The sequence below is a fragment of the Arachis ipaensis genome, chromosome B03, assembly GCF_000816755.2.
Source record: "Arachis ipaensis cultivar K30076 chromosome B03, Araip1.1, whole genome shotgun sequence".
NCBI classification, from domain to species: Eukaryota; Viridiplantae; Streptophyta; class Magnoliopsida; order Fabales; family Fabaceae; genus Arachis; species Arachis ipaensis.
In genome coordinates, this window is record NC_029787.2 from 83,324,309 (window position 1) to 83,332,392 (window position 8,084).

Here is an 8,084-nt window from a genome sequence, read left to right on the forward strand (position 1 = left end):
TCTCATAACCAATAATAAGACACTTTAATGCAATTCCTAGGGAGAATGACCCGAGGTTCCAATACTTCGGTTTATATATTTAGGGGTTTATTTTAGTGACAAACAAATTTTTGCATGAAAGGATTAGTGATTGGTTTAGAAACTATACTTTACAACGAGAATTCATTTATGAAATTCTAAACCGTCAAAGATCCATTCATCAGAGTGTTAGGGGGTCTCTGAAGTTTCTGAGAAAGGTTCCTTTGAATGACTGCACTGTACTCCTTAGTAAGCACCACTGTCTCTACTTCCCTCCAATCCCTCTTGTTATTCAGTATTTCCTTCATGAACTTAGCATATGAAGGCATTTGTTCAAGAGCCTCTACAAAGGAGATTTTGATCTCCAGTTTCTTGAAAGCTTCTAAGAATTCGGCAAATTGCCTATCATTTTCTGCTTTCTGGAGTCTTTGAGGGTATGGTAACTTGGCCTTGTACTCAAGGGCTATGAGTGGTGTAGGGTGAGTGTCTATACTGCCTATAGAAGGGCTACCAACTTTCTTAGGAGAGGTGTTCTCAGCACTTACATATGTCTGGCCTCTGTTGGACTGGTGCTCAATGCCTGGGCTGCCCCCTTCTGGGTGTTGGACGCCAGGGCTGCCCCTTTCTGGGCGTTGGGCGCCCTAGCTGCCCCTTTCTGGGTGTTCAGCGCTCTCATGAGTGCCTTGAACTACAGCTTGTTCATCTTCTGCCAGCTCTTTTTCCTGCCTCTTACTGTTCTGAGGCTGGGTGTTCAGGGTACTCCTTAATTGAAGAGCTTGTCACTCGTCTCTTATCTGTTTAGACAAGTGCTGTTTTGTCTGGTTCAACCATCCTTCCATATTCTTGCTGGAGGCTCGGATCTTCTGCACTCCTTCTTGCAAACTTAGCAACTGCTGTGTGAGGCAGTGTAGTTGCTGGGTTAATGACTCACTTTGCTTAGGAGGGTCTGATTCAGTGGATACTGTCTTAACCTCTCCCTTCATTGGAGTCTCATTATATGAGTACAGATGCTGATTGCTGGCAACTATCTCAATGAGCTCATGAGCTTCCTCAATTGTCTTTCTCATGTGGATTAAACCACCTACAGAATGATATAAGGACATCTTAGTCATATATGTGAGTTCGTAATAGAAAATATCTAGCTTTACCCATTCTGAAAACATTTCAATAGGACATCTTCTCAGCATCAGCTTGTATCTCACCCAAGCATCATAAAGAGATTCATTCTCTTCCTTTCTGAAGCCTTGAATGTCCAGTATTAGTTGGGTTAGCTTCTGTGGAGGGAAATAGTGGTTCAAAAACTTGTCCACCAGCTTATTCCATGTTTTCAAGCTTGATTTGGGCTGATTATCCAACCACCTCTTTGCTTGGCCTTTTACAGCAAATGGAAAGAGTAGCAGCCTGTAGACATCCTGGTCTACTCTGCTAGTTCTTACTGTGTCAGCTATTTGCAAGAATTCAGCAAGGAATTCTGTGGGTTCTTCTTGTGGAAGTCTCTGAAATTGGCAGTTTTGCTGAGCTAGAGTGATTAGCCGTGGGTTGAGATCAAAATGAGCTACTCCAATAGGAGGTATACTGATGCTGCTTCCATAGAAGTCAGGAGTGGGGGCTGTGTAAGACCCCAAGGTTCTTCTTTTGGTTGTGTCTCTCCCTCTAGATCCATAGTGCACTCTTCCTATTCCTCCATACACAAACAAGAGACAAAGAACAGTGGGAGTCTCTATGTCAGAGTATAAAAAGCTCCCAGTGAGATATTGATGCAAGTCATCTTATGCTAGTTTGACAAGTATTTTTCATTTGTTTCATTAGGTTTTATGCACTTTCTTGCCCAATAAGTAAGTGGTTGGAGTGGAATTTCATGATTATTTTGATTCAATCAAACATCACTTATTTTATACAAAATCATGAGATTTATGCAAGAATTAAGTGATTATTATGAATGATGCAAGTTCTTATGATTTTTGGCGAGACTTTGATTGCCTTTTTGATTGAATTCAGGTGAGAAAATGAAGAGAAAGAGAAGCAATGTTGAATAACGTTGCATTCAAAGAAAGAATGCCACGCTCAGTAGCGACACGCACGCGTACAGGACGCCTACGCGTCAGGGACAATTTTCAAAGATCCACGCGTACGCGTGCATGATGCGTACACGTGGAAGTGGTTGGCGCTCGTTTTCAGAGAGAGCGCTACGTTCATTAAGCCAGCATTTTTGGGCACATTCAAATTTGGAATTGGAAGTTTGCAGCCGACGCACACGCGTACACGACGCGCACGCGTCGATGGAGGATCTGGAGGGAAGCACGCGAACGTGTGGATGGGGCTGAAGCATTGAATTGATATTTTGCTACCCACGCACACGCACAGAGGATGCGCACGCGTGGGCAGCGTTCATTAAGCCAACGTAGTGCTCAATAAGAGAACACTATCGAAGTTGCGTACGCGTGAATATGGCGCGCAAGCATGATGGAAGCTGAAGATGGTAATGACGCGTACGCGTATGTGACGCGTACACGTCGATGAGCAAAACTGCGAAGGGACACGCGGGCGCAGTAGACGCGTACGCGTGGGCGAATGAACGCTGTGCTCACTTTGAGAACACAACATTCCCCTGGAAGCTGCAATCAAGCATCCAATTCTGATCCACTTCTTCACAGGCCAAAAAGCCCACTCCAAGTAATTGATGACTGAGATAGAAAGTGTATAATTAGGAGAAAATTTAATTTCCTTAGGACCTTTTTTTTTCTCTTTTAGTTTGCTCAATTTTTTAACTTTCTTTTAGGAATTGAGTAGAGTTGGAGATCTGAGTTTAGTTGTTTTTGGTTTTCCTTCTGTTCTTCGTTTTTCTGCATTTTTCTCTTTTGTTTTTGGCACTGGAGCTTCCTTCTATTTTTTACTTTTGTTATTTTTAGAATTGGAAAATTGGAGATTGGATCTGATTTCTCTTTTCTATTTTTCTTGCTCTGTAATTTTTCTTTTTGTTCTTTTCTTCTTTGGCAATTTCAACTTCCTGTAAAAAGATTGAGAATCTGATCTAAATTTTCTTCTCTGTTCATTTTTCTTCTGCAATTTCCTTTTCTGTTTTAGTATTTTAAATCGGATCTAAGTCTTAATTCTAGTTTTCATCTTCTATAATTTCTCCTCTGATCTACTACAGTTTACATTTTCTAGTTCTGTTTTATTTCCCAGCACCCAAATCTCTTTATTATTCATGCAAGTTTAAGTTTCTAGTAATTTAGATTCTACAATTTATATTACTTGCACTTTAAGTTTCAGTTATTTACCTTTCTTACAATTTAAGTTTCAGCTCTGTTAATTTCTTGCACTTTAAGTTTCTGTAATTTACTTCTTCTGCACTTTAAGATTCTGCCATTTTCATTCCGCACTCTAGTTCACTTGCAATTTATTTTCTGTTAATCAAATTTTACCCAATTCATCAAATATTCGCTTAACTAAATTCATCACCATACTAAAGTTCCTCAATCCATCAATCCCTGTGGGATCGACCTTCGTGAGTTTTACTACTTGATGCGACTCGGTACACTTGCTGGTGAGTTTGTGTGGAATTGTTTTTCCCTCATCAAATTTTTCCCTCACTTATGTCAGAGTATAGAGAGCTTCCAGTGACATACCCAAGAAGAAACAAGAATTAAATTTTATTTTAATTAAAATTTTGAAATTAATAAAATAATTAAAATAAAAAGTAAAAAAATTAATTCAAAAATAAAAAATAATTTTAGAAATTTCGAAAAATTTTGAAAACGGTTTAGAAAAAGAAATTTTGAAATTCAAAAAGAAAGAGAAAACACCAAACTTTTAAAATTTAAATTTAAAATTTGAATTTAAATCAAATAACTAGAATCAAGAAAAAGAGAAATAAGATATGATTTGAAAATTTAAAAATTAATTGAAAAGAAAGAAAAGATTTGAAAATTTTAAATATTTGAATTTCAAATTTGAAAAGAACAACTAACAAAATACTCAACTTTTAAAAATTTGAATTTTAAAATTAAGGATAAGATAACAAGATTTGAAATCCAAAAAGATAAGATTTGAAAAAGATTTGATTTTGAAAGTTTTTGAAATTTAAAAAGAAAAAGTCAAAGAGTGATTTTTAAAATTAAAATTTGGAAAGAAAGAGTGAAACAAGATAAGATAAGATTTGAAAATATTTTTAAAGATTTGAAATTCAATTTTTAAAGAAAGAAAAACTAACAAGTTATTAAACTTTTAAAATTTGAAATTAAATAAGATAAGATAACAAAATTTTGAAAATTGAGGAAGAAGATATGATAAAGATTTAAAGATCAAGAAAGATAAGCCAGATATGATTTGAAATTTAATTTTGAAATAGAGAGAAGCCAACAAAACACTAAATTTTTTAAAATTGAATTTTAAATTTGAATTTAAAGTTTTGAATTTTGAAAATTGAATTTGAATTAAGATAAGATAACAAGATTTTGAAATTCAAAGAAAGGAAAGATAAGATAAAGATTTGAAAAGATAATAGGATAAACACAGAAAAAGATAACTAATTGGACACCAAACTTAAAAATTTTGAATTCAAAACCTATTAAATTCGAAAATTACAAAGGAGAAACACAAAAAGACACTAAACTTAAAAATTTTTTAAATCAAAGGCTATAATTTTCGAAATTTTTGGAGAAAAAACACAAAAGGACACCAAACTTAAAAATTTTGAGATCAAACAAAGAAAAATAGCAAGAACAATTCGAACACCAAGAAAGAACACTCAAGAACACCTTTCGAAAACTTAAGAAAAGAAAACACTAAGAGACACCAAACTTAAAAATTTTAAGATCAAAGACACTAGTTTTTTGAAAATTAAAAGAAAAACACCAAAAGACACCAAATTTAAAAATTTTAAAATCAAACTAGAAAACTTACCAAGAAAGTTTCGAACATAAGAAAGAAAACAAGAACACTTTCAAAAATTCAAATAAAAAGATGAAAAGAAAAAGGGACACGAAACTTAAAAACTGACACAAGACTCAAACAAAAGATAAAGATTGCTAAAGAAAAGAAAAGGTTTTGAAAAGTTTTTGAAAAAGAAAATAAGTAACACAAGTAAAAGAGAAAATAAACTGTAAAGAGCACCTAATCTAAGCAACAAGATAGTCCGGTAGTTTGTCAATCTCGAACAATCCCCGGCAACGGCGCTAAAAACTTGGTGCACGAAATTGAACTCCCCAAACTTCGCACAGATGGACCGTCAAGTGCACCGGGTTATCCAAGCAATACCTCAGGTGAGTGATGGTCAAATCCCGCAGAGATTGTTGGATTGAGCAAGCAATGGCTATCTTGTAAATCTTAATCAGGTAATTAGAAAAGATGATTGTTCGTTTGAAAGCATAAATGAAATAGTAAAGAATGAATTACCAGATTGATGTGAAAACAGTGATAAAGATTCAGTTAAGGCTTTGGAGATGCTATTTCTTTCTGGATTAACTTTTCTTACTGTCTACTTCAATAACGAATGATTCGTTCAATGGTAGCCGTAAGTGACTAACTCATGTCCTCTCATCAAGTTAATCTTTTCTAAACCAGAGCAGTCCACCATATTTGAGTAACTCATGTCCTCTCATCAAGTTGACTTATGGCTTCTTATTGTAGCAGAAGATGAAGCTCTAAGCAATCCACTCCCCTTCGCGATCCTAGTTAAAACGCCACAGATAAGGTCGGATCTTCCGGATCAGAGAATGCTGCTTTTCTACCTCTAGCCTTAGCGCCACAGAGACCTCAGTAACCCACGGTCAACGGGATTTCATGTTACGTATCCAAAGTTGCCTAGGCACGCTCTTGGAATCTGCAATGTATTCTCTAGCTTTAGCTCAATGCTATCCGGGTCAGGACTCGCACAGAACCCAAGTAGAATAAGAATGAATGTCACGGTTCATCCTCAATTCTTGAGATGAAGAACGAGAATGCATAAGGGAATATAATCAGACATATTGAAATAGAAACAGTAATATTATTAATCCATGGGAATCAGCAGAGCTCTTAACCCTAACTTAGGAGGTTTAGTTGCTCATAGTTTACAGAAAATAATAGTAGTAATGTGTCTGTGCTTCTCCCCTCCTAGGAGGCATGATCCTGAGGAGGAAGGAAGTTTCTTATTTATAATCAAATACTAGCCCTAAAACATGTTACTATTAATTAAAAAATTAGAAAAATGTGATAACTAAGCTAAAGGGTGCAAAAATCCACTTCTAGGCCCACTTGGTGAGTGTTTGGGTTGAGCTTGAGGTGAATTCACGTGCTTGGACTCCTCTTATGGTGTTTGAACGCCAGTTTGGTCCCTTTTGGGTGTTCAAATGCCAAGCCTGTCCTCTTGGGGCATTGAACGCCAGAAAGAGGGTAGATTGGGCGTTCAACGCCCATTTTGGGCCTTCATTTCTAAAGACAAGTATATACTATTATATATTGCTAGAAACCCTGGAAGTTAACTTTTCAACACCATTGAGAACGCGTCTTTTGGACCTCTGTAGCTCCAGAAATACTCGTTTGAATGCACGGAGGTCAGTAGTTGACAACATCTGCAGTTCTTTGAATGCCTCTGAATCAGACTTTTTCAAAACTTGCCAGATTCAACCAAAAATTACCTAAAATCATAGGAAAATCACAAAAACTCAAAGTAGCATCCAAAAAGTGATTTTTGCACTAAAACCTAATAAAACTTAATCAAATGTACTAAAAATACTAAGAAAATAATGCCAAAAAGCATATAAAATATCCGTTTATTAAGGTTTAAGGAGGATTAATATATTTTGGATTTTAAAGAGAGTTAAAAACCATATTGGGTCACCATTCACCAACATTCATTTATCACCTCAATTAGTAGTTTTAGTATCTGTGTGACAGTGATAGTGCTAACTCATCACTCCGTTAGTAAGTTATTATCGTAAAAGGGTTGAGAGACTAATATAGTGCCCAATTTTCAATATCAAGGATATAAATAGTACAGTTAGAATCTCGAAGACCATTTAAGTGAACATAGTTGATATCAATGACCACTTTAAAATTTTAGTTTTCGAATATCATTTTAATAGTTGTTTAACTTAAAAAGAAAACTCCCACAAAACATAATGAACATGGATCATAAATTAAAAAGTCATTATAAGATTGTGGTACAAAATAATATACGAACAGTCATGGAATCAATCATCTCATGACTCATGACTTCTGTTCTAGAATCTATTAAAAATTGAAAATATTCCTTGTGTACTCTAATAATATAAAATTATTTTCATCACTCACATTTTAATTGAAAAATCTATAAAAAAAAAGACTTATTAGAGTTCATATATATCCCAAATTACAAAAGAACGAGATGACAGTTACAACTACACCACTATGGCATCCGTGCAATCTAACTTTGATTTGGGATCTTTGTCTAATTTTTATTAGATAGTGACCAAATCAAGCTCTCTATTGTCTAACTCCTACCTCCTATTGGTTCCAGAAACTGAAAGGATATTACAAGAATCAAGGAATCATAGAAAGAATAAGTATGAACATAAATTGATTCAATTTGGGATTTAAAGAGGATTCAGTATATCTAGGGTTTTAAAGAGCACAGGACTACATTGGTTCACCAAAATTCATTATTGTGAGAAAAGGATCCATAAATTAATATGGTGCAAGATGTTAATATCTGGAACATAAATAGTATAATTAGAATTTTAGAGATCATTTAAGTACATACGAACAATCTCAAAGGCTATTTTAAAATTTTAGTTTTTAAATACCATTTTGACAGTTTAACTTAGAAAGAAAACTAAAAATAATGAATATGGATCATAAATTCAAAAGCCATGCGAGAGTTGTAGTACAAAATAACATACGAACAGTCATGTAATCGTCTCATGACACAACATCTGATCTAAAATCTATTAAAATTAGAAACATTTCTTGTGTGCTCAAATAACAAATGAATATTCTTATTCTGCAACGTTAATTTTATTAGTCTGAGGTTAGTTTTTATTTTATTAACATTTTTAAATTTATATTAAAAATAATAATAAACCTAAAATTATAATTTGAAATAC